Source organism: Gadus morhua, chromosome 7, assembly GCF_902167405.1.
Source record: "Gadus morhua chromosome 7, gadMor3.0, whole genome shotgun sequence".
Taxonomy (NCBI): domain Eukaryota; kingdom Metazoa; phylum Chordata; class Actinopteri; order Gadiformes; family Gadidae; genus Gadus; species Gadus morhua.
The window spans coordinates 12,702,088-12,729,391 of NC_044054.1; the positions used below are offsets into that span (position 1 = coordinate 12,702,088).

Genomic DNA, 27,304 nt, shown 5'->3' on the forward strand with positions numbered 1-27,304 from the left:
TGTACACAGTCTACAGTCAGGAACTGCTTCTCTGTATGTGCGTATTCCGCGTGTATCCTGACTTGACTTGTCTGTATTTTCGCCTCTCACTGTCGTCCACATGTGATTCAGCACGCTGCTGCGGTGCCAATAGACCGGTCCACTATGACCATTCGGCTCATGATAGATGGCCATCTTAAGCACCTCATAGACTGTTATGCCTTACCAGATCACGTCCTCTGAAGGCCGTTCTTTAATTCAATTTCCTGGGTGTATGCCTGTGGGTACGTGTGATAAGACGGCACTTTATCGATCCGAGACGGGAAACGCGCGGGCGCGCGCGTATGTGCGCGCCCGCGCGCGCGCGCGCGCGTGTGTGTGTGTGATGTCAACGTGCACACGTGCACAATGCTCTAGCGTGAAATCAGGGAGGGGAAGGCTTGCCAGCGTCCTACTGTACTGCACCCTACCGTCGCCCCACAGCTGCTGCTGCTGCTGCTCCTGTACCTCTCTCACTCCCTGAGACCCTAACTTGTGACGGTTTGCCTTCATGTGCACGGGTTGGGTTCTTGGGAGCTGCGAGGGGCGCTCACACATCTCACCACCGACTGCTGGCTAACCACGCTAGCGCCGCCCCGGGACGGACGGACGGACGGACGGACGGACGGACGGACGGACGGACGGACGGACGGACGGACGGACGGAACGAACGCTAGCGGGACGGACAGACGCTAGCTCTCTGAGGCACCGCAGGGGCAGATCCCCCCACCGCCACTGAACGTGGAGACAGAGAGATATAGACACCGAGAGAGAGAGAGAGAGAGAGAGAGAGGGAGAGAGAGAGAGAGAGAGAGAGAGAGAGAGAGAGAGAGAGAGAGAGAGAGAGAGAGAGAGAGAGAGAGAGAGAGAGAGAGAGGGAGCAAGAGAGAGAGAGCTAGAGCAGGGGAAAGAACATTAGCTTTCATTCATTCATCGGTGGGGAGGTGGTGGGAGGTGGTTGGGGGGGGGGGGGGGGGGTTGGGGAGGGGAGGGGAAGGCACCAGAGCAAGGCAGTGCTGCATGCTGAGCATAGGGGCTACAGTGCTCGGCCAATGGAATGTGGGCGTGAGGGGGGGGGGTCATGTGACCGGGACAGGGAGAGATGACTGGACCGGGTTTTTCCGGGTTAGGGTGGTGACGGTACGGTGACACGACGTCTCACAGAACAATGGCGCAGGGCCACGGCCGAGGAGTAGGAAATAGGACGAGGTGCGCCGAGCGGCATGCCGATCCTCTTTGTTATCCCGGTATTCCCAAAGTAAAGCCCCACATTTCCTAATTTCTTTGGTCCATAATGCAGAGCCACGCCAGTGAGCTCTGAGGACTCTGTTAGGCGCCGGGGAGCGGACAGGGAGGGAGGCTGCCTTGGGGGCACGTTCATAAACACATACATGCAGAGCCACTGGAGTGTAGAGTGAAAAGGGACAGATCTCTATTAGCTCTGCAGGTGTGTGTGTGTGTCTGCGTGCGTTTGTGTTCGTGTGTGTGTGTGTGTGAGTATATGTTACCTTGTCTTCGTCCTGACAGGTGTGTATGTGTGTGTGTGTTATCTTGAGGGCGGCACAAAGTACTGGTGAGAGCGTACTTCTGAAAGCTCGGTACACTTGTGATTGACCTCATGCAAATGCAGCAGTGTGTGTGTCGGACATGCGTGCATGCGTGTGTCTGTTTGTGTGCGTGACGGGGGATGTTTGTGTCGCGGCATGTGAGCTACTAATGTATTGTTTCATTATGGTAATGTTGAGTCCGAAGACGTTTGTTAATTAGCGATGTTATATCCAGTGATATATATGATGATGTATGCGGGATATATATTCACAAAGACATGTCGCTGTGTTCTTGGGCACTCTGAAGGAACGGGGGGGCGAATAGGATTACAAAAATGCTTCTTCTAAATGATTGGCTTTCCGTGAATGGTTGATTCATAATCACAATTAGTCTCGGGCGACACGCTGTCACTTTTTACAATATTACCCCAGATACGGTGTTTACCCTGCCCAGCACCCTCCTCACGACCCACACTGATACACTGATTAGTGTCAATTACATCTTCCTCCATCATTCAACTCCATTTAAACCCACTGACGAACCCACCCTACCAGTAGGTGGTTGTCGGTGGGTGGGAGGGTGTCTGAGGAACCAAGGCAGGCCGACTGGGACTGTGTGGGACTGTGAGGAAGACGAGGAGAGAATTTCAGCCGATTTACTGCAGAACCTGCAAATACACGTTGGCATTGGATCAGGTCTTCCCCCCCCCCCCCCCCCCCCCAAACACACAGTCTTGTTCGGGCCATGCGGTGGATGCTCTCCTCTAGGGAGGTGACCTGATGAGATCGTGGAGTTTGTGTAGGACTCTGAAGCCCATCTGCACGTGTCCTGGGCCGTCTCTACTCACTCCCCTCTGGACATGGCTTTGATACAGTCCTGATTTGCCCTGCTGCTTCTTGGTTACCCGGCCACTTGTGTAGGCCCAGCCTCCAAGCCTCTCTCTCCCCCCCAGCCTCTCTCCAACAGCCTCTCTCCCCCCCAGCCTCTCTCCAACAGCCTCTCTCCAACAGCCTCTCTCCCAGCAGCCTCTCTCCCCCCAGCCTCTCTCCAACAGCCTCTCTCCAACAGCCTCTCTCCCCCCAGCCTCTCTCCAACAGCCTCTCTCCCAACAGCCTCTCCCCCCCCCCCCCCCACCAGTGGCCAGCAGGCCCAGGTATGTCCAAAGGCTTCTTATCGCTGCAGCAGACTGCCCTCCCTACTGGGAAGCAGGAGAGCTATTGTTCTCCAGCGTCCGACTCTCTTATCTTTGTCCGAGTCCCCTAGGCTGCCGAGGCACCGCTGTGCCAGCCCCGCCACAGACGTACACGTGTGTGTGTGTGTGTGTGTGTGTGTGTGTGTGTGTGTGTGTGTGTGTGTGTGTGTGTGTGTGTGTGTGTGTGTGTGTGTGTGTGTGTGTGTGTGTGTGTGTGTGTGTAATGTGCGCTCCCTCGTGCACGTGCTCCTCCATCCCCAACAGTTTGGAGGTAGAAGTACCCTCGCGGCGACTCAGTGTGAGACTTGGCACCCAGCTGACCCTGTCCCGGGTTAACCTCAACCCCCCCCCCCCCCCCCCCCCCCCCTCCACCCTCTATCTCCCCCCTCTCTCCCTCACTCCCTCCCGCTCGCGCTCCTCTCTCCCACCGCTCACATGGAGACACTGCGACTCAAACCACCGCCATCTTGTGCTGCTGTTCACATTCCACCGGCTCCCAGCCTCCCTCTCTCTCTCTCTCTCTCTCTCTCTCTCTCTCTCTCTCTCTCTCTCCCTCTCTCTCTCTCTCTCTCTCTCTCTCTCTCTCTCTCTCTCTCTCTCTCTCTCTCTCTCCCTCTCTCTCTCTCTCTCTCTCTCTCTCTCTCTCTCTCTCTCACTCTATCTCTCTCCCTCTCTCTCTCTTCTTTTCTCTCCCTCCCTCTCCCTCTCTCTTTCTCTCTTCTCTGCCTCCCTCTCACTTTCTCTCTCCTCTCCAACTCTGTCTCTCTCCTTCTCTCTCCATCTCTCTCTCTTTCTCCGACACTCTCAACTCAGATCACCCTGCAGTCTCACGCCTAAGCAAACCTCTCTCCCGTTCTCTCTCTCTCTCTCCCACCACTCTTTGTCTCGAGCGCCAGGCCCGGCCCTGCCCCTAGCAGTAGCGATATCGCACCACATTCCTGCGCCAACGCGCCATATTTCACCCTACCATACGAGAGCCGGCCTGACGTTCGCTGCGAGGCTGCGTCGGTGGCGCTGCCGCATAGCCAGATGCTGTCACCCACTAACCTGGATATTAAACCCAATCGCTGGTACCAGGGCCGGATATACAATGTCTGATTCGTGTTCCGGACGGCTGTGTGTGTGTGTGTGTGTGTGTGTGTGTGTGTGTGTGTGTGTGTGTGTGTGTGTGTGAGTGTGTGAGTGTGTGTGTGTGTGTGTGTGTGTGTGTGTGTGTGTGTGTGTGTGTGTGTGTGTGTGTGTGTGTGTGTGTATGTGTGTGTGTGTGTGTGTGTGTGTGTGTGTGTGTGGGGAAGTTTGACCGTGATGATGATGTATTTTAACTGACATTTTGTTTTACTTTTCAGTGGTGGTGGGGGCAACATGAGAGGAGATATTGTGGTAATGTGGTGTGTGTGAAGGACAGTGAGAGGGAGTATGTGCTTGTACTATTTGGTGCGAGTGTGTATATCTGTGTGTGTGTGTGTGTGTGTCAGCGTGCGTCTGTGTGTGTGCGTGTGTGTGTGAGGAAAGAGAGGGTGAAATGCGGCAGTAGTGTACTTTCTTGGCAGCGCAGACAGAGGTTTGTACCCGTCGTAAAACACCCTTCACACATGCCGCCACTGTTCCATGCAAACATTAATCCCCAAAACAAATGAATAAATCATGCATGTGCTGGTGACGGTGGGATCCTGCAACATGTGGGATGCAATGCGCATGCGGTTTCATTTGCGATACACCAAAGAAACGATATTTTATGTATGCAGTGCACTGACACAGTGCACTATGCACTGCAAGGTTGGGAGCATTACAGGGAAATAAAATGCAAAAGATGATTATACGGCGACACAGGCGATTATTCAGGCATTGAAAAGGCAAATGGCTCCTAAGTGCATTTAAATGCGGGGGTCGGACTTCTGTTCAAATCCAATATTTTCACCTTTGTAGAAATAATGAATGTACATATATTTGCGGCATGAAATGCTCTCCCTCTCTCCCTGTCTTGATCTCTACATCTGCTTGAAACCTTCTTATTATCTGCACCACGTGGGCCAAAGAATCATTTAAAAATATATAAGAATCTCAGACACACACACACACACACACACACACACACACACACGCACACGCACACGCACACACACACACACACACAGTAGAGGTGTGTACAACCGGGGTCTGTGTTTTTTGGGTGACAATTTGGTGCGGTGAGATGAAGCAGACAGCCGATTGGGCGGTTTTGTTGCTGTGCCGATGGTTTGAGACGGTCCTCTTCAGCGCCTGATGCAGAGCAGAAGAAAAGCATGTAGCGACAAAATAAATAGTAAAAATATGTTGGCCTGTGAGGGATATATTCTTCTGCTGCTTGCTCTGTCCCCTCGGAATGGATTGTCTGCTTTAACTTTATTTCGTTATATTATTCATACAAATATTTATTGTGTACCTCTCTGTTCGACTCTGCTCATGTTTTTGTGCACAAATATTCTTTGCAAACTAATGCGAATAATGGGTACAATGGATCTGTATCGATGCCCCTTTTCATTGTAATACTCAATGCAAAATCGCATAAAAGTGTTTGAATAAAAATAACTAAAAACCTCGTCATCAGACTCATTTTTAACGTGCTGTACCCTTACCTACTGTTTGCAATCCTGTTCTTTGTTCTCTCCGTCTATCTGGATACCTTCCCAGGTTATTTATACACAGACCGTTCGAGACGTGTCAGCCAAACACCTCAAATAGAAACATTTGAGGTGCTTTCACACGTTTTCAGAGGTTCTCGCACATCAAATAAATATGGTCTTTGTATTTAATTCAGAGTGTCCTATCAGTTTTATTATTGGTACTGTACTCATGTTCTGGGCATTTGTTCAGTGTTTTTTAACCACCTTTACACATTTCTTTAGGGATGTTTCTTGAATTGTCGCTTAACGTTTGTTGGATGTGATGGAAGTCCATGAAGATCCATCAGTTTATTGTGCTACATTTTATAATGGTTCTTGTGGTTCAATATTAACACCATGTTTAAGAAATGGAAACTCGCAACTTTCCTTTTTTTCTAATGAAATGAACAATTGTGTGTTTGAATTTTGAGCGCACCAGTGTCACCAAAACAAATGATTGCACATTTGTTACAATTATTACAAAGTGATTTGGATTAGCTTTTCATAGATCTTAATCTTTTGTTTTCAACTTCTCTCTCTGTACCGTAACCGCCCCCCCCCCCCCTCCCTTCATCCTACCGATTATCCAAGGAAGATAATCCTATGGAAAAATCCCATGTGATAATCCCGTTGAATCCTTTTTGCATTATCATTTGCCGTGCAAACCATCAATGCTCATCGTTCCTGAGACCCGTTTGGCATTTTAAATGTTCCAGCAGGGATGCAGATCAGATCAGAGTTCCAATATCCAGGTGATAACTTTGGGAACAAGTCTTCCTTTAAATGATGAAAAAGAAAAAAAGACAACATATAGCTATAAAAATGAAAGATTGCTCTTTCTGAAGGGCACAGGGTAAGGGAGTGTCTACTCGTGTTGATTTGTGCACTGAAGAAGGGAACATATACCATGCTAATACTTGATGTAAAGCTCAATAGGGCCACCATCAGAGAGACCACAGCTGGCCCTGGCCGTTAAGCTGCTCCCTGCGTTTGTGTATGTGTGTGTGTGGGTGTGGGTGTGGGTGTGGGTGTCTGGGGGGGGGGGGTACAGTGCATTAGCAGCCACAGACCATTCCCAAGCCCTCTAGAGGAACCAAAGAAGGCACATTAACATTCTCCTCCGGCCGGCCCTGCCTTCAATGCCTCCCACCCTGGACAAAAGACTGTGTGTGTGTGTGTGTGTGTGTGTGTGTGTGTGTGTGTGTGTGTGTGTGTGTGTGTGTGTGTGTGTGTGTGTGTGTGTGTGTGTGTGTGTGTGTGGGTGTGTGTGTGTGTGTGGGTGTGTGGGTGGGTGGGTGGGTGGGTGTATGTCAGAGAAAGGAAGGCAGTCTGGGAGTGTGTGTAACTGTGAGTAAGATGAGTAGAGAAAAAGAAAGAGGGCAGAAGAAGAAGTAAAATCAGGGCCAGGCTTCGGCTGCTTTGATTTGGACTTAAACCCTCAACATTTTCCCCTCAAATCTATCCTCTCCTTTCTGGGCAGAAAATCTTTCCTACACTGAAAAAAAACCAACCTTCTAAAAGGTCTTTATTTTAAGGTCAGGTAGATCTATGCTTGTGTTGAAGTCTTCAATGGCGTTCGTGAATCGGGTTAGACGCATAACAGCGCAGCACAGACTCATCCAGAACAATAAACAGGAGTGTAAGGGAAATTATTCTTGGTCCTTTGTGCTAGGAGGGGGAATAATCAATCAGTCAAAATAAAGGAATTTCATGTATAATAAAGAGGCAATAGGCTTATTAAGAATGTATCACTAGGAAGGAGATTGTAATATCCACGAGGCATACTGAGGTCATTATACAGCGATCATCAATGCAAAATGAATTTAATCAAGGGTAAAGTATCGCACCAATTATATTGTGATTACCAATTTATATTTAAGCTTTTTTCCCAAAGAAGAGATGCATAAAATAAATACCTATTACTGTCGTTATTTCAAGTTCATACAGTTAAAGAAAAAAATAAGCTTATTCTTCCACACTATTGAGTATGTTTTGAAATGTTTAAGAGTAATTTTCTATTTTGAAGAAATGTGTTTTGTTTTGTCCATTTCACGTGACGTTGATTGAAAAAGAAATTACATTCTTTCAGGCAATTTGAAGTACAAAATAAAAATTATTCCAGATGTGTGCATACAAAAAAAACAGACCCAAACTTAACAAAATAAACATGAACTGATAACGGGCTGAGCATGTGTCGGTTATTGCCGTTGCAATCTCTGATGCTAATAAACAAATCAATGAATCCGGGGCACCCCATTTGCCAGGACCACCACTTACCGTAAAGCTGGGGCTCAGACACCTTAAACGGTCACTTAGTTAGGTGCTCTACGTCATACAGATACTCGTAAACACTGAGTGACACGTGTGTACCTTAATTAAACTTAACATTTAATGTACAAAATGGCGCGAAAAAACATGATACTTCACTCCATGTAATGCTGTTCAGTATAAAACATGTCTTTGAATAAATCAATCGCTCACAGAGGGACATTGCTCTAGTAAATCTCAGTAGAAAGTCTGCGCAGAGCACTCATCAAAGCATGGACAGTTTGACAGCCACGCAGGAGGAACGTATCACGTTTACCTCCTAGTATCCTCTCCCTGGTACTATTGTTAGCTTTCGTATTCCCTTCTTAGATATAGAAGTGTACATGACATTCATGTCGTTACAATTTATATTGGATGTATATGTGTGGGGCCCCTATTCAAATGTAAATCCCATCGCCATATCTCTCAGCAGAACTCAGTGTAGAAGTGTCTAACTTCAATAAAACTGGTTACCCCCAAAACAAGAGAAAAAAAAGAAGAGGTTGTCAGTACTTAAATAGTGTATTTTTTTTCTCATGCCACTGGATTTCTACAGTTGTGTTGTGTTGAACAGCAGATGTGTTGGACTTGTGATGTGCAACGCGCCGCCAAGCAGTTCACACGTTCATGTCTACCATGCACATATCTCTCTCTCTCTGTCTCTCTCTCGCGCTTTCCCTGTCTCTCTCGCTCTCTCTCTGTCTCACTTTCTATCTCTCTTTCCCTATGTCACTCCCTTTCTCTCTCTCCATGTCTCTCTCTCTTTTTCTTCTCTCTATTCCCCCCCCCCTCCCCATCTACTGAAGTCCTTTCACGATGAATGGCAAGGTACGATAATAGCCTTCAAGATGCCATGGAAACGCGACATGAGCCCTGCATGTGTTTTTTTTTTCCTTTTCTTTTTCTTTTCTTTGTTTCCCTCCAAAGCATTAATGACGGAGGAATCTTTAGCTATTTTTCTTTTAACACCGACATTTACGCACCTGTGCTATTTACACGATTATATTATTACCAACTAATTAAACTTTTCAAACTCAATTTATTTCACCGGCCAATTTCTTTATTTTTGTTTACTGTGGGTTATTTTCTATGATCTGTTGAATCACAAGGTTATTCAAACAACAAACGTTGACACAAAACTGAAATGGCAATCCAATAAATGCTCTTGACTCTGAATATCAATAGTACTCTCCAGCTTTGTTTCATATTCCTGTTGCACATGGCCCTTCAGAGACGGGGGTTATCTGAGGCTGCTCTACACACACGCACGCACGCACACACACACACACACACACACACACACACACACACACACACACACACACACACACACACACACACACACACACACACACACACACACACACACACACACACACACACACACACACCCACACAAACACAAAAAAAAATATGGATGTTTTTCCTGTCAGTATGTATAAATAAGTATAGCTCATTATGATTTATTAATTATTATTCCTCCTCTTATATATCCCACCACACCATCAAACGGAGCCTCCCATGTCTCCTCCGTGCGTACATCATCTTAGTTCAGCTGTTGATTTGATCTCAGTCCTCTGAACAGCTGTGTCCCTGTCAGCTTGTTGTGCTCAGATACAGTATAGAGGCCCTTGTATTCGCACCTTCCTCTCTCTGGCTGAGTGGAAGTCTTTACATCGCTGACTTTGTTCTTAGTCATATCCATGCCGAGCCACAAAGAGAGCAGTCTTGACCATTGTGTGTACCTCAACATGGATGCAGTCTACAGTGTGTATGTGTGTCGGTTTGTGTGTATAGGAAAGGGGGGGGGGGGGGGGGATATTTATATACATGTAGACATGTGCATGGATGGATTAGTAAAGAAAATATTTTTGTGTTCACAACTTGTATCCCTGAGGCCGGTTTTCCACTCATAGATTTTCTAATCTTCAAATAGTTATAATGGAACAAATGGAATAACAAATGCATAGGGCATTCGTAAAAAAGTATAGAGATTTTTCGGCTGTACTTTATATTCTATCTTTAGAGGTTTTTGGAAGTATTATAAAAGTTTCAACAAAAGTTGAAAATCGATCATGTTAACTTATGAACTAAGGCATGAACTGTATTAGTAAACCATGTGACCATTGTTTATGCTTCCTTTGAATCCGAGCAGTCAATGTTATCTTTGTAGCCTAAAGCACACAGACTTGTCGGGAAGGTCGCAAAATAATATTTATAGAATTCTAAAATCCAAAAAAGACTTGAATTCTATTTGAAGAGAGCTGAAAATACAGCCACGCTACATTTGCTCAGTTACTAGGTTAACACAAAGTGATTCTAGTTTTTGTTTGTGTCACGCTACAAACACCACTTGAAATTTGTGATACGTTTTCTTCAGACTTAAAGTAAAACTTTTGGAATTGTTCGACATGGACCCTACTTTCAAATAATTTTGGGTTTTAGTGACTTACGTGGTCAACAAATTAGAAATTTGGTCCAGTATAACGCGAGGACGCTGAAGCCGTAATCCGCGAAAACAGGCTCAATTTTTATCCTTTAGGGCGTTAGTTCCCCGTCGATATATGTCCACTAAAATTGCTTTTTTCTTTACCTTTCACTTGTCTTCCCTCAAGGAGAAGTATTGCAAGAGTTGAGTAGTTGCAGGAAGAGATCAGTGGAAACGAGAGTTACAGCTGGAGAGAGGAGAGTTGGTCGTGTTGGACTTTACTGAAAGCGTAGCTTAGTGTTAACTCAAAGATTGGGTAAATTAGAGGTGAGTTTGTGATGACAATCGGGATTCCTGCAACAATATCATTTTAGAGAGTTCTCCTTGAGTGAGGATCAAGGAGGTTGGCAGCAATAACAAACCGACCGGATCGAGTGAATGGTATAGAAAAAATATGTAATTCACTGTAGGGATCCTTTCCATAATTTTAGAATATATTCAGTGGCCAAAACAAGCCCTTTAGAGGACATATATTGACCAGGTGCTACGGCCAAAAGGATTCATCGCAGCCCGTTTTGGCAGCTTATGACTTTGTGCCCTCGTTAAATTCTGGATTAATCTCAGAAATAATTTTCCGCATTAGTCCCTTAGACCGACAAATATTGGAAAATGGGATCTAGGTTGAAAAATGCTGGAGTTTTCCTTAAAAATGGCCCCAGCAATTTATTCAAGATACTTTTTTTGCTGCAGTATAGCTTCAAGAGCAGCATCCTAAATATAACTACCTTTTCAACCCGACCTCTCACTTAGAGTTTCGTTCAAATGTAACATTCCACCAATCTCTGTAATGGGCATATTTAGGACGGTGTTTTCTGGAATATTTACCTTTCTCTCTTCTCATCGCAATTTTTTCAACAAACATTCTAGCAGCGTATCTTTAAAGCCATTCTTTAATGGCATCTTACAGCTCATACCAATTAAATATATGTTTGCTGGCTCTTTAAGATATTTTATACTATCCGAGGTGTTGTGACCAGGTGTTCTTGTCACAGAATGCTATCTGAATACAATGCTTCTCCCTTTTCCCTCCTTGCATCTAAGAGTTACAATTGAGGAACTGCTCCTTTATTTCAGCTCTGTTTTTCTTGTGAAAGCGCATTTCGATAACTTTAAAGCTTCGGTGATGTCTGTTCTCATTTCACATCGTCCGTATCACCATGTGGAGCTGCCTGCTCTGGGGTGATTCACTCGTGTCTGGTTCCTCTGAAAGGCAGTTGTGTCTGACCTCTGGCCATAGTAATGTTTTCAGTACTACATTACGCTCTCGTTTCTCTTTTATTTAGTCCGTCCAATTGTGAAATCAAGCTGTTTGACTGAAGTCTCATTCGGCTTGCGATAAATGGTAGCTTTTCTAATAAAAACAAGTACTGCTTATATTAACACAGAAAGGTTGGATCATGGGTCATATCAGTTGACCATTGGAGAATGAAATCCCAGAACAATGAACTCTATTGTAGAACTTTTCCCCCTAAAAGGACTTGAGTTTCTTTCACATCACTTATATGAAGCAGTACTCTCTTCTTTTAGAAAAAAGGCAAGCTTGACATTGGCCCTTTTATTTGTGGGTTTAGCTAAATATAGTTAGTTTCACACAATAATCTCTGAGCTGGTTTATTTACCTCAGTAGTTACTACTAGACGAAAGGTTTTGGTTTAAATTCCCAATGACCTTGGCTTCCCTGTAGCGTCTTTTAGCAAGATGTCTAACCCCTACCTGCTCCGTCATGCTCTGTTTCAGTATTCACTGTCTAAACCCTACCTGCCCCTTAATGACCTGTCTCTGAATTCACTGTCTAACCATTACCTGTTCCTTAATGACCTGTCTCTGTATCCACTGTCTAACCCCTACCTGCTCCTTTATGACCTGTATCAGTAATCACTGTCCAACCCCTACCTGCTTATTACAAAACCGGTCTGTGTATTCACTTTCTAATCTCTACCTGCTCCTTAATGACATGTCTCTGTATTCACTGTCTAACCCCTACACACTCCTTAATGACATATCTAATTTTCCAGTCCCCAACTGCTCTTAAAGTAAATGTATCTGTAGTCACTGTTTAACCCCTACCTTCTCTTTAATAATGTGTATCTGTAGTCAGTGCCAACCCTTCGCTGCTCTTTAAGGACATACATCGGTAATCACTGAAAGCTGCATTGGATATGAGCATCAATATGTTGTTAAATGTTAAATACGCTAAACACACATTACAACTCACCTGAAGTACACCTTTCCTCCTCAGTTCTGAACTGGTGTTGTAGTCACCATGATGCAACGTGCTGGCTTGTTGTTGTAATGCCTGGAGGAGAACATACATCCTAACAACCCATCTTGTTTACAACAGACGTATAAATCCTATTACATCCTCCTCTATGCTTTCAGAGGAGACCTGCTGTATCAATTTCATCCTGTATGACCTGCTGTTCAAATGTACAAATTAGATTGGTTATCATAACGACCTGGATGCAGCTTCTTACGCGGACATCTTGAAGCCAAAGCCTCCCAATCCGACCCTAAAGTATGGACTATACCAACGTCTGAGACCCAACTTTCCCCTGGTGTTCTGTCTCAGGGTGCTTCTCCTGGCCCTTGCTCCTCATACGACCACAGAGGGGGCATCGACCTTCCCCAGTGGCGTCCTTGTAACAGTTAGCCAAAGGGATGTCTTGAAATTTGCCCGTTCTTGAGTAGCTTTAATGCGGTTATCTCTACGTTATACGTTAAGGAAGGCATAACTCTTATGCTCTTTGGGTCAATATGCCCTTTAAAATAACTCTGAGCTTGGCTGATTTTCTGAATGGTCTCGACGGCTGCTTTTGCCACAGAGCCGTACTAGTCCCTGTTCTGCTATGGTCCTCAGCCTCATCCCCCTTGTCAATTTTACCTACGCCGAAAAAACCACAAGCGACAGCAGTGCAGGCGCCATAAACCATGTGAGTGTGTGTTGCCTGCCTCTACAGGTGAATTAGCAGCAGTACATTGTGGCAGTAGGTATTGGCTGATCAGACAAAGATAACTGAACCCACTGTTTGTTTGTTTTTTGTTGCTTTTTTAATTCTGGATTTCGGCAGCAGATTAAAACCCCCAAGCCATGTGCTTCCAACGGTGTCTTTATCTTCATCAGTCTGCCCCGGGTTTACCCCGGCAGCGGACGACTCCACGGTGTCACCTCGTCATCCATCTCCATCCCATCTCCATCTCCTCCCTATCTTTACTCTCTTCCCCGGAGAGGGACCGTTGCTTTGGAGCTGCTTGGTATTCAGTTTCACTCCACATTCCAGAGGAACAAGAATATTTTAGCTTCCCCCCGCCCCGAGTGATTCGTCAACTTCAGCAGCAGGCCTACGGTTCGGACGCTCCCCGCCTGTTAATGGGCAATCCAATCTCATGGCGCCGCTCTCCGACCCGATCTGCACCGTTTTCTACTTGAGCTGGACCTTTTTACCACGGTGGAACCTAACCAGGGGTGACGGTGGTACCTAAATCCGTTCTTCTGCATCACCCTTTTGAACTCCACATCACTGTAGAGCAGGGGTCTCAAACTCAACCTACCTGTGGGCCGCTGGAGGTGGAGTCTGGGTCAGGCTGGGCCGCATCAATTATTCAAAAGAAAGGAGCACAACTGACCCAATCTAAGTTAATGATCGGGCTATCATTAGATCACGTTGGCTATGGTATCTCTGACAACACGGGACATTTCATAGCGGTTGGTGGAAACCGGGACATTTTAGCGTCCTTTGGCTTTTGGCGGGACTCAGGACACGCAACTCAAAATTGGGACTGTCCCGGCAAAACCGGGACATCTGGTCACCCTATCACAAGCGATAAAAAAGCGTGGCAAGCCACTCAGCAAAAAGGTGCATTTGACAACAACACTAAACTGTGATGTCAAGTAGGGGGCCACAAAATATCATCCCTCAATTGGCCCCCGGGCCGCAAGTTTGAGACCCCTGCTGTAGAGCGTTTACTGGTGGCCAGCAGAGAGGGGAAGGCAGCCCAACAGGTACGGGCTGCTTACTTTACTCACTGATTGTTTTCCCCCCAAGCAGTACTGTCACACACTCCAAGACATCCCCTTGTTCATCCCCTCAACCCATCCCCCCCCCCATCCCTGTCATTTCCAGCGTCATTCCCCCTAACAGGAGATGGTGTCTGTGTTCGGTTGCTCTTCCTTATCCGTTCGTTCTGTCCTCATAGGATTCACCTCAGACACTAAGGCTCTCCTCTCTATAAAACTGTCCTGAAGCGTAAAGTTTGTTCCTTCTGCAGACGCTGTCTCGCAGTTTGAATCTTAATTAGCTTTTTCCCCGAGTTGAATCGTGCGTTTTGCTCTACGTTGATCCGTCCGCATTATTATCATTGTTGAAGTAATATCCAAAGTATAAAGAGCATATTTACACTAGAGAAATTCCACAAATCACTGTCAATTTGAAACTTTCTGCTTGTCCCCCTACAGGTGACATTCAACTGGTTTCATAAAACTACAGGACTTGCATCAGCCAAAGCCTGGTGGCACATCCATGTCAAATCTGAAGCTTTGCCAACTCTGGAGCAGCACGATGTTTTGCTTCATAGTCTTAACAGACACAGATGGATGCTTATGCACAGCAACACATTAAACAAGTACGACAGAGAAGCTTCGGTATTCAGCCTTCAGGACCGTCTCTTGGGTGTCTGTGTAGACCCTCACCCCAGACACAGCTCTGGTTAAGCAACAGCACGGCTGACAGGGAGTTTGTTAATGTTTGTATTTGTTTACGGGAGGAGCCCCATTAGCTGAGTATAATAATAACATCCCACAATAACATCCAACCAAACCCAGATACAATAAACCGTGAAGCCCCCAGGGTCGTGAGCGGGGTCTTCCTTTAAGAAGTTCCTCGCCGTGGCGTGGAACTTCCCCCCCCCCCAACACCTGTCGGGCGCCCCCCCCCACCCCCCCTGGCGGTGGCGGCGGCCCTGTTTGTCCCCGGCCCTCTCCCCGTAGCCCCTGTGTGTCCGGCGGAAGGCTAGCGTTTTTTGGCGAAGGTCCATGTGGCACGACAGGCCGTGGCATTCCTGATGTCTGTGGCTAATCTGCGGTGTCAGCTCGCGTTAACGCCGCACCACCAAATCTGAGGGCAGCCAGGGCCACGGAATATTAAAGAGCGGCCGCGGCCGGCGTCGGCCGCAGCAGCAGCGGTGGCGGCGGGGGCAGCCCAGGCGGCATTCCTCCGGAGCAGGGTGGGCTAGCAGAGGGTTAGCTGAGGTTGAGTAGGGGGTGGGCTGGGTGGAGGTGGTGGTGGTGGAGGGGGGGAGCGGGGGGCCGAGGGGGGCGGGCTGGGGGGGGGGGGGGGGGGGTGTCCACACTGTAACGGTCTGATACACTGGACAGGAGGAGGGGGGGGGGGGAGGAGGGGCCCCCGGGAGGATGGAGGGGGGGGGGGGGGGGAGAGGGCACAACTTCAAAGAGGGAATGCTTTTTCCTTGTCCCCCCCCCCTCCACCACCACCCGATCCCCCCTCCCTCCTTCCCACCGGACCCCCCACCCACCCGGCACATTGAAGCCGGCCTGGAATGAGCTCCAGCGACGGGGCTTTTGTCCGCGCCGAGGCCCTGAACGGAAGGCTCTGTGAGGGCCTGGGGGGGGGGCGGGCGGGGGGGGTTAATTATTCTCTACCTGGAACCTGCCAACCTGTCTGTGTTCTGCAGGCTCTGATTGACCCGTTAAGGGTCAGGTGGTCGGGGTGTGGGGGGGTTCTGAGAGGGACGGTCGGATCGCCCCCGTGTCACATTTCACATGGGCCGGTGACTGAGTGAGTCAGACGGGAGGCACGCTGGTCCGAGGTAGCAGAAACAACAGGTTCATCCAGAATGCTGTTCAGTCATTCACTCATTCATCATCCCCCCCCCCCCCCCCCCCCCCCCCCCCCTCCTCACCAACAACCAAACGCCGTTTCTAGTCGGATAAGAACTAAAAGGGGGCATGGTTTGGGCAGGACATACCCTGAAAGAACAGCCCCTCGTGCAGGTTCTATCCGGCTCTACCCGGTACTGGGATGACCCTGCGGTGCCTGATGACCCTAACCCACTCAGTCTTCACTCAGTCTCCGTCTCTATCTGCGGCCCCACCCCCCCCACCCCCACCCCCACCCCCACCCCCGCCTTACAGTAGCCAATCAGCCGCCGGGACGCCAGTGGGCACCAGATAGCCCAACATGTGCTGTGCTCCCTCTCTCCTCTCCCTCCCGCTCCCAAAGGACAGGCCAACGTGGGGGGGGGGGGGGGGGTGGATGGGGAATGTTAGGGGGCGAGGAAGGGGTGGAGGGGTCAAAGGGTCACAGAGCCATGTTCACATGCGCCGCCGCGGTAGCCCCCCGCAACAGGTGTCGTCCCACGCCGACGCTCACCGACGTGTCACTTACCATCACGGTCACATGTCCTTACAGTTAACGTCTTTATCCCCCCCCCCCCCCCCCCCGGGTTAACTAATCTGGGGTTAACTGAGACTGACTTGTTTTTACAAAACGCTCATTCCTGTTTGTTTATTATCAAATTAATAGCATGAATCCTTTTTAGTGTATGGTTGTTCCGATCAGAGGGTTATTAAAGCCATACATTAACGTTGTGTGTGTGTGCGTAGCATCGCCGCGGCGGCCAGGGCTGGGAGCGACCATTAGCGCGGAGAGAAGAAGAAAGGCTGCTATATAAGACAGGGGGCCTGCTGGGGCCTGGTGCTGGAAGTGATATGTCTGTTCCCTCGCTGCCTCCTGCGAGAGGCCCCTTCGCCGCGCAGAGCTGAGGTCAACGAGTACACACCAATACCCAGAATGCACCTCAAGGGGGGAAAAAAAGGAAAAAGGAAAGAAAACGTACGACAGTGCTGCTCCTTTAAGGTGGCAGGCAAGGAGTCGGCCGATTCCGCTCTATCTGGAGATGGAGAGAGAGAGAGGGGAGGAAGAGAGGGAGAGAGAGGGAGAAGGTTAAGAGGGAAAGGCCGAGAGCGAGAGAGAGAGGAACGAGAGAAGGGGAGAGAGAGAGGGGAGGAGGAGAGGGAGAGAGAGGGAGAAGGTTAAGAGGGAAAGGCAGAGAGCGAGAGAGAGAGGAACGAGAGAAGGGGAGAGAGAGAGGGGAGGAGGAGAGGGAGAGAGAGGGACAAGGTTAAGAGGGAACGGCAGAGAGCGAGAGAGAGAGGAACGAGAGAAGGGGAGAGAGAGAGAGAGAGAGGGGAAAGAGAAGAACGAGTGGGGGAGAGAGAGAAGAGAGGGAGGGAGAGAGAGAGTGGGTCAGGAGGGGGTGGGGGAGAGAGAGATGGAGGAGGATAGAAAAGAAAAAGCAAGGGAGTGGTAAAAGGGATATCATTCGTTGGTTCGCTGCCGTCGCGAGGAAGATGTTACGCTAATATCATTCATGTTGTAATACTATGGCTTTCAGTTTGCTCACTGCACTGCTCGGAATAATAATAATAAAAAAAGAGTCTTGTTGCTAGGAGAGGAGGGATCCAGCCTTCTCTTATTGGCCACTAGTATGCGTAAGATCGGCCAATAGCAGACCTCCCCCATAAGCGATAGCATAGTACGGCCACCCCCACATGCAACCCTTAACTGACATGTCAGACATTTTTTATTGGATAAAGTGAAGCAGACTGAATGTGTTAAGACTGCAGTGAGGGTTTATGCATGGATATGTGTGTGTGTGTGTGTGTGTGTGTGTGTGTGTGTGGGGGGGGGGGGGGGGGGGGGAGGGGGATGTGAATGCATGCGTATGTCCCTGATTCGTAAATGATGCACGCACACACACACACACACACACACACACACACACACACACACACACACACACACACTCAAATCATCGTATGATTATTCATGAATAAAATATTTGTTTCCTTTATAATCTGTATAATTTGAAAATAAAAAAATATCTAGTCAAGTGCTTTCTACGTGTGTATCTGAAGGAGAATGTTACATTGTGATTATAATACCTCAGTTTAACGCTTGTGGAATTTATTTTCGGTACATTGTTTAAACTGTAGAAATTTTAAACAGTTTTAATTTCCCATACAACAAAAACAAACCAAATCATCTATAGCTAAAACGACAATCAACTCAATCAGTAGGTAGATCTGTTATACTGTGCTTCTCTCAGGTAACACCCCGTAATACAATAACTCCTTTCAAGAACACCAACAGAAACATCTGTCCCTCTATCTATCTATCTGTCCCTCTATCTGTCCCTCTATCTGTCCCTCTCCCTCTCCCCTCTCCCCCCCCCTCTCTCTCTCTCTCTCTCTCTCTCTCTCTCTCTCTCTCTCTCTCTCTCTCTCTCTCTCTCTCTCTCTCTCTCTCTCTCTCTCTCTCTCTCTCTCTCTCTTTCTCTCTCTCTCTCTCATGCTGTGTCTCTATCTTTCTATCTTCATATTGCTGTATCTCTTTCTATCTCTATATCTCTATCCATCTATTTAATTAGCTTTATTCGTCTATATATATAGGAACCTTTGTCTGTATATATGTATTTATATATGTATTTATATATATTTATCTGTCTGTCTCCCTGCTCATCTATCTATTGTTCTGTTTGTATGTCTAACCATCAATATTTCGATAGATGGATCGAAAGAAAGATAGATAGATAGTTGGTTTGACTGATAGATGGATGGATAGATCTACCTATCTTTCTGTCTGTGTGTCCAACATTGTCAGAACGTATGATGAGCGCTGACCTCCAGTGCATTGTGACACTATGTTAATGTGAAGGTGTGTTTCTGCAGACAGGGTCTGAGCTGGGCTCCTTTGTGGAGTTGGTACATATTATTTTGCCCTTCAATAATTGTTTTGTTTTGATGAAGATTTAAAAGATAAATAACTATTTTAAAAACACATGCACTTTAAATTATACTTCAAAATGCCCCTTAGCCAGTTTTCACTAAAAAGGGTTGAAAAGCTCTCTCAAACCCCTATTTTTATTGTTTTTACAAAGATAAACATACCTTGAATTACACAATAAAAAATAGCTTGAATAGAATTTCATCAAAATAATTACCAAAATAAGGAAGGACCGGAACAGGTCTAAAAGTGATTTAAGTTCATATAGGCCGCATTTAATATTATTTGGAGTTTCTCAGTTATACTCCCTATCAACCCTTCACATCTTACCACCTTGTGCAGTGTGCATGACCTAACCGACCTCAGATCAGCAAAACATGCCCAACAAATTAACTTTATTCATGATCCATCAGTATTCATGACAATAACATTTGCAACGAGTCCCACTAAATTGATAATAATATCGATTTCCTGTCATGTGTGCTGTGTGTAGGCATAGAGGTGCCATTATACGGCTATTGTTAGAAATGACAGTAGGCCATGGTCATGGTCATATTTATGAATATTGTAACTAATGGACCGGTGCTTGTTTTAGATTCTGCACACACACACACACACACACACACACACACACACACACACACACACACACACACACACACACACACACACACACACACACACACACACACACACACACACACACACACACACGTACGCTGTAAGTTCACAGCGGGGATACCTCGGGGAGGAGGACTGAATCCTGGCACTGCTTTATCAAGTGACTGGCCCTCTGCTCTGATTCAAAACATAAGATGTAGCCTATATGAATACTGATGATGAAAAATATCGTCAGTGTTTTTGCTCACGGGTGCAATATTTAAATGTTTGAAAATAACCGTGAATTATCAAGTTTAAGCTATTGAGACGGTTTTGCTGTGCAGACAGTGCGTGCTCATGTAGCGTCGGGTCATAGCAAGTGATAGAGCGCCCTTGCGTGGCAGTTACAGGCAACAGCATGCACCGCAGTGCAATTATTTTTGGGGAAGAACTATTTTCAAAGAAAAAATATTTCACTTTTAGTTAGTTAATGATTATCTTTCAATCATTATCATTCTGTTCCATGTTTCGATATCAGTGTTTCCCATACATAGACCATTGTGTAATTAAAATTATTATTATTATTTATTTTTTTATAACGCGATTTGGAAATCTAAAAATCGTTCGGTCCATTAATCTCCGCATAGCACACGTTCTCCCTGTCATTCTCGTACACACACACACACACACACACACACACACACACACACACACACACACACACACACACACACACACACACACACACACACACACACGCACACACACACACACACACACACACACACACACACACACACACACACACACACACGGAGCGAGAGCGACGATACGCTAACACATGAACCCACCGATGTCACCCGTCGCTTAGCAACCGGACACGCTGGGGTTGATAAGTTACCGTACTACAGTAACTACTACGGAGTGATAATAACAAAGACGTGAATCAGGCAATAAATCCAATTTCCTTGATAGCGGTAAAGTTCGGTGTGCATTACAGTACAGACGGAGTGGACCAATTGCGAACTACTGCAGCTGCTCTAAGTTAAACCCCAAACTAATCTGAATAAGTGTTTATAGCGGACAACACCACCTCTTCTATTCCGCATAGAATTCTATTCCGAACCGATTGAGGCGTATATATATGATACTTTTCTATTCCGATTGAGCTGTTCTTCCACATCTATGCGGATCAGATGTGTCCGCATGTAAACGCGGAGTTACATGCACACTCACTGACGGCTGATTCGCCCGCTCCTCCTGTCCACGCGCAATGCTTGAGGTCAATTGAAAAATATATTTGGCACAGAGAAGACGGTTTGCGACATTTGCAGTTTACCAAAGGTTAGTATGATATACTGTGGTCTAACACACCTGCCCAAATTTTTTGTTAACTCAGAAAAGGTAATATTAGCTTTTTGAACTCAACGTTATTGATATTGAACATCCCGCAACCGTCATCATAGACAACGTCGTTGGTAACGCAGCGAACACTGCGATTAAGATGAAATACGGTTATAGTTTAGATAGGCCTATACGGTGCCCATATCAAAAAGAATAGAAAACATTTATTACATTCTATTCTTAATATTATTTTATTCTGATGTTTGTTGCTTTAATCCAGATGAGTATTGAAAAGTTTTTTCTGCACCAAAAAAGGCCTCGTCCAGACAATCAATTTATTTCGAATGTTCCTAGGCATCAAACAGTGCTGAACAACCCAGTGCTTCTCAGGGGCCGGGCTGTTCAGGAGAGATTCTGATTAATATAGGCCAGGAGGACAGCAGACAAAATGTTGCTGAAACAACAGGTGAGGTGGAAACAGATTAGTGTAGATTTTAACTTTAAAAAAATAAGAGTAGGGAAAGTAATTTCGATCCTTCTGTTCCTGGTAGAGAAAATGTGCTGATCTGTTCATTGTAGGTCATCCAACCCTACATTACTGGCCTGGAGACAGAACTAACAAAGGAGGTTCCAGGAGCTGGACATCCTAGGAGCCTTCCAAGTCCTTAGATCTCAGTCGGCTGCCCTCCCTGACAATATGTGCATTGCATTCATTATTTTAGTTAGTTGCCTTGTTGTACCTATAGTATATATTTATTTTATTTTTCCTAAAAAAGTTAAATATTGGTTCAGGTAGGTCTTGAGATAATTTGTACTTGAAATAAAAACCTCCAGCTTTAGTTGTCTGTTGCAATTCATTCCTTGAATGTCACAGAATCAAAAGTTCTGGTAAAAACTAAACTCGTGCGCTGACGCCGCCGCGCCGCCGTGCCGCACCGCCCGCCCGCCCCAACCCCCCCCCCCCCCCCCCCCTCCCCACCCCCGCACCACACATTGGTCCTTGGTCTGTGGGAAACACTGGATATAGTATTAAAGGTATGTTTAAGAATATATTCTTAAGAGATGGTATATTGTCCATAAAGTTTAACAACACACATTGATTAATTTAGTATTTTTTCCACAAAATCATTTTGGTTTTTAAGAATTACACTATTAACCGTTGCAAATGGAAATGGCAAATGCCACATGGACTTTTGACTGTGAATTGAAAGACATTTTAATTAATTAGCAGCTCGTTATATCGGGATAATGCTTAACCCTGCAGTCAGCCACCCCAAGCAATTCAATTAAGTTGATCCTACTCTGCAATATAAATCATTAAAAAAAAAAAAACACCACAAATGCCCAAAAGGAAAGACTCCATCGATATAGTGCATTAAGAATTACATTATTAACCGTTGCAAATGGAAATGGGAAATGCCACATGGACTTTTGACTGTGAATTGAAAGACATTTTAATTAATTAGCTGTTTGAAAACAAGATTTCGACGTTAAAACTTCCAAACATGAGAATATTATATTTTTATTCCATGCATGCAGTTCTCAGTAAATGATATAAGTCGTTTAAACACAATATTCAATCATACAGTGGATACAAAAAATTCATAAAAAAATATGAATATGAAAAAGTTGTTGATTTGGCTGAACCCCAGTTAGATTCAAGTGCATATAAACAATTGCCTGTATTCCTCAGGCACTTGGGTGTGTGGATTGGCTAAGGGTCCTGCAGCAGCTAAGCCTATCATGTATCCAATGGGAAGTCTTGGTTGGAGTCAGATGGATATCTCAGGGCCAATTGTAGCCAATGAGGCAACTTTGGTGGATGTGTAACCCAGGTTTACATGACACCGTTTCATTTAATTCGATTTAAATCACAACCCCTTTTAAAAGTTTGTTACTAATCAGTAAAAAATACATGGCTTGTGTATTGTCGTTCTAAATAGTGCCACAGAATGAGATAAAGATATATATTGGGAAAATATTGCAAATGAATGCATTCAAATTATTGAATCTAAATAGTATGGTGTGATTTGTTAAACCACCTGTAACTCAACAAAGTCGCATGAAAACTGGTTTGGCTTAGTTAGCCAATCAGAAATTAGACCCGCCTCTTTTTAGCGTCAGCAGATAGCAGTTAAGGAGATCCGTCCTTTTCGGGATGAGCCACGGATGAGATTCGACGATAGACTACTGTTTTTTAATAGTAACCTAAAGAAGTGAGATTCCCCCGCCACTAAAAGTCCCGAAAAGCCTGTGCAGTAAATCGAAACCCTTGGTGAGTTTCCTTGTGTAAACATTTGGATTTGAATTGTGTTTTTGGGTGAGAAAATAACGTGATAAGCCGCTAACTGGCCGCAGCTAATGCTGCTTGCTAACTGCCTAGCATAGCGCGTGGTGTCGCTGCACTTGGCGTGCCGTGACTGATGTGGGGGAGGGGATGTGAGGCCCGTTGCGGGGGCTGCGGGCAGATTGTAGTTTTGCCGTTGGGTTATGCATTTTCTTGACTGTTTGATGTTGCGGTCTGTTGATGGGCTAGTGATGTTGCTAGCTGTGTTAATTTGCTTTATGGTGAAAAGGAATATGTAAATCTGTGATTTATAGAAGTTATCTTCAAAATTATAATTTCTTTCAGTAACTAAACTATGGCTTGCTGAGTGTAACAACACAAAGAAAATACAATTCGAATGGCTTTTGAAGTATTTTATTTGAACCGATTTATATAGAGTTAAGTGTAAATCATTTATGTTTTACACTGTTAAATTACCTTAAATATTATTGATATAAAAGTGATTGGAGACCCTGGAGGTCTGCAGCGGTGTACAGACTGGCGAGCTACCCCCCATCGGAGCGATCCTTTTGAACCCTGAACGGAAGGAGCAGGTGTTGTTGTTTCTGCAGTGTGGTAGGGGCAAGAGACTTTTATTTATTTATTTATTTATTTTTTAATCGCACGGACCAAACCGGAGTGGTTTTCCACATGGACTGAGTGAAGCTAGATCTTTGGAGTAAGCTGTTCTCAGTTTTGCTGAGTACTGTTTGTTTTGTTGAGACGTGTGATTCAGGGATGTTTTAATTTGGTCAGAGGTGTTTTAAATCCTGTTGTTTTGTGTCTTTGTTTTGTTTTTGTTTTGTAAGGGAAGACTCTTTTCCAGAGTCTTTTTCTTAATTTTTCCTGAATAATTAGAGGCTTCCTCGTTGCAAAGTGGCCATAAACATTAAACCAAATATATATATATATATATATATATATTTGAAATATATCCATTGCTTCCGTGTGTCATTCTTGTGCAGACAGTACCGTATCTCCTTACGAACACTAGAATCTTCTGACGATCTGGCCCATAGACACCAGGTATTGGTAACATAAAAGTTGGTGAGCTAGCCAGGAGAGATATCGTGTTTGTACCAAGAGTGACCACACACTAAAAGAAAAACTTTTATTTTCAAAACTTAAAATGGAAATAGTGAACACTGAAAAAGTAAATGTCCCACACTCAGTCATTATTAGTGGCATCACAAATACTAACTTAGGTAAAAAAGTTAAAGATTTAGAGACTCATGGCCCCATAAATCGGCACTTGGTTATTGATGATCCAACCTCTAAATTCCATCACCATGTGATAATTGAGTTTCAAGAGAGCTCTGCCATGCTAACATTAAGACCTCTACTGCCCTTAATTTACAAGACCCCCCATGACGCAGAAGTCACAGTGCAGGCTCTAGAAAGTGTCACCACACTTGATGCCAGCAGTAGCGCCACCAAGGGATATCTTGAAGCTTTGCAAAACATTGCTAGAGCAAGTGGGAGATCTTTTCAAGATATGCTCCAGGAGGAGCTTAAGAAGATGATCACACAGGGAGAGACAAGCTCCCCTGCACTTTCACCACAGGCTACTCCCTTGTAGAACCCAGATTCTAAAAACCCGGCCAAGGGACCAGAAATGAACACTGCACACCACAACTTAGCAGGAGGAGATGCTGCTGCCAAGACCCACCCAGTTTTCACTGTGAGTGATGTAATCCCCCCCAATGTCCAAAAGATGATGGTTGAACACGTTGTAAAGAACGATGTTGCCACGTCACACCAGAAAGTGTCATTCCACCTTCGAGTCTTCTCAGGGAAAAGCCCACGTCCAAACAGTGAACCAGACTATGATACCTGGCGTGCAAGTGTTGAATTTTTGATGACTGATCCATCCATCTCTGACTTACACAGAACACAGATAATATTACACAGTTTACTGCCTCCGGCCACAGATGTTATCAGGCAGCTCACTCCTCACCCTCAGAGTATCTTGAGCTCCTCGACTCAGTCTATGGCTCAGTGGAAGATGGAGACGACCTGGTTGCCAAGTTCATGAGCACTCTGCAGAATGATGGTGAGAAGCCATCAAGCTACCTACACAGATTGCAAGTTATCCTGAGTACAGCAATCAGAAGAAGTGGCATTGCAGAAGGGGAGAGGAATCGCAGCCTTCTGAAACAATTCTGCAGAGGCTTTTGGAACCATGATTTGATTAAAGACCTTCAATTGGAACTGAAAAAAACACAACCTCCTCCTTTCGCCAAGCTGGTGTTCCTTATCAGGATGGAGGAGGACAGACACGCCTCAAAGGAAGATCGGATGAGGAGACACCTTGGTGGCAAGTTCCTGTGCCAAGTTCCTGTGCCATTCAAGCTGCAACACACCACCAAGCTGTTAACTCCAGTGAATACTCTGATGCTGCGGTCGCTGAGACTGATGCATTAAAAAGACAAATTGTGGATCTTCAATCCCAAGTTTCTACTCTGAAATCACCCACCTCAACCAAAGAACAAGACAAGCTATCCTGAATCAGCGGAGATCAATGAATTAAAGGGACAAGTCAAAGAAATCAAAGCTCAAGTCGCATCAAGGAACATTACTCCTCAAAAAGGTGAAATCGACAGTCCCGAAGTTGAAATGACTACTTTAAAGAGACAGATCGCTGAGCTCCAAAGTCAAATCCCCACGCGTGGAGTGCAGAGCCCCCACATGACCAAAAACACATACCAGAGAACAGCAGAGCAGCGCAATATTAGTGGACTGGCATCAAACCGCCCTTGGTACTGTTTCCGTTGTGGTGAAGATGGGCATATTGCACCAAGCTGTGAACGTGAACCAAATACTGCCCTCGTTGAAGAAAAGAGGCATCAGTGTAAAGACAAGCAACTCAAGTGGGATCAGTTAAACTGCTGAAAGTCGCTGTTGAAGGGCAAACAGAGACTTTCAGGAGAGAAAAGCGCCCAAAGAAAATTGAAAAAGTAACTAACAACTCTGCTCAACATGAACCATCATTCATCGAACTGCCAAAGGGGCTTGTGGGAACAAAGTGCACAGCTCAGATTATTATTGGAGGAAAGGAAGTAAATTGTCTGATAGACACCGGATCTCAAGTCACCACAATCCCCCTGTCATTCTACCAGAAGCAATTATCAAACTATCGAATGAAACCGCTGAATGACCTGCTGGAGGTTGAAGGAGCAAATGGACAAGCTGTGCCTTACCTTGGATATGTAGAGCTGAGTCTGATCTTCCCCAAAGAGTTTCTAGGAACTGAAACTGAAGTGCCAACATTGGCGCTAGTGGTTCCAGATATGACTAACATGCCCCAGATCCTCATTGGCACCAACTCACTAGATGTCCTCTACTCAAGCTATACTGAGAAGAACATTGGCCGCCCTCAGTCAGCACTTGATGGTTACAAAGCTGTTATAAAGATTCTTGAAGTGAGACAGAAGCAAGCAAGTACTGAGGCCATTGGATGGGTGAAAGTAATGGGAAACACACCTGAAATCGTTCCAGCAGGCTGCACAGTGGTCCTAGATGGGCTAATCCATGTGAACAGAGCTCACACAGAAAAATGGGTCACCGTGGAACCACTTGTCCTCGCTGCCCAATGGCTTGCTGGTGGCTAGCTGCTTACACACCCTACTTGCTAAACGATCCTTTCACCTACCAGTCCTGATAAAGAACGAGACAAAAAATGACACGGTGATTCCTCCAAAGACTGTGCTAGCTGAGGTCCATGCTATCCAACAAATAATAGCAAAAGAGCAAAACACGAGCCCAAGTAATTCCTATCAAAGCAATTCAGAATCTGCCCACTCCAAGATGGAGTTTGATTTTGGTGACTCTCCTGTATCACCTGAATGGAAAGACAAAGTTACATCGCTGTTGAACTCCATGCCTGAAGTCTTTGCTCAAAATGATCTTGACTTTGGTTATACAGATAAAGTGAAGCATCACATCAAATTAAGTGATGAGACTCCTTTCAAACATAGAGCCAGACCAATTCACCCGCAGGATGTGGATGCAGTGCGAAAGCACCTTCAAGAATTGCTA

At 45.7% G+C, this 27,304-nt stretch overlaps 1 long non-coding RNA gene across 1 annotated transcript in view; it reads left to right on the top strand.

The window, feature by feature from the left end:
- Window positions 1-15,528, top strand: part of LOC115546954 (uncharacterized) — a 59,499-nt gene extending 43,971 nt beyond the window's left edge. The window contains exon 4 of the long non-coding RNA XR_003977310.1: window positions 14,649-15,528. This is a non-coding gene — a long non-coding RNA (uncharacterized LOC115546954). The remainder of the gene's footprint in view (window positions 1-14,648) is intronic.
- The last annotated feature ends 11,776 nt before the right edge of the window (window positions 15,529-27,304 follow it).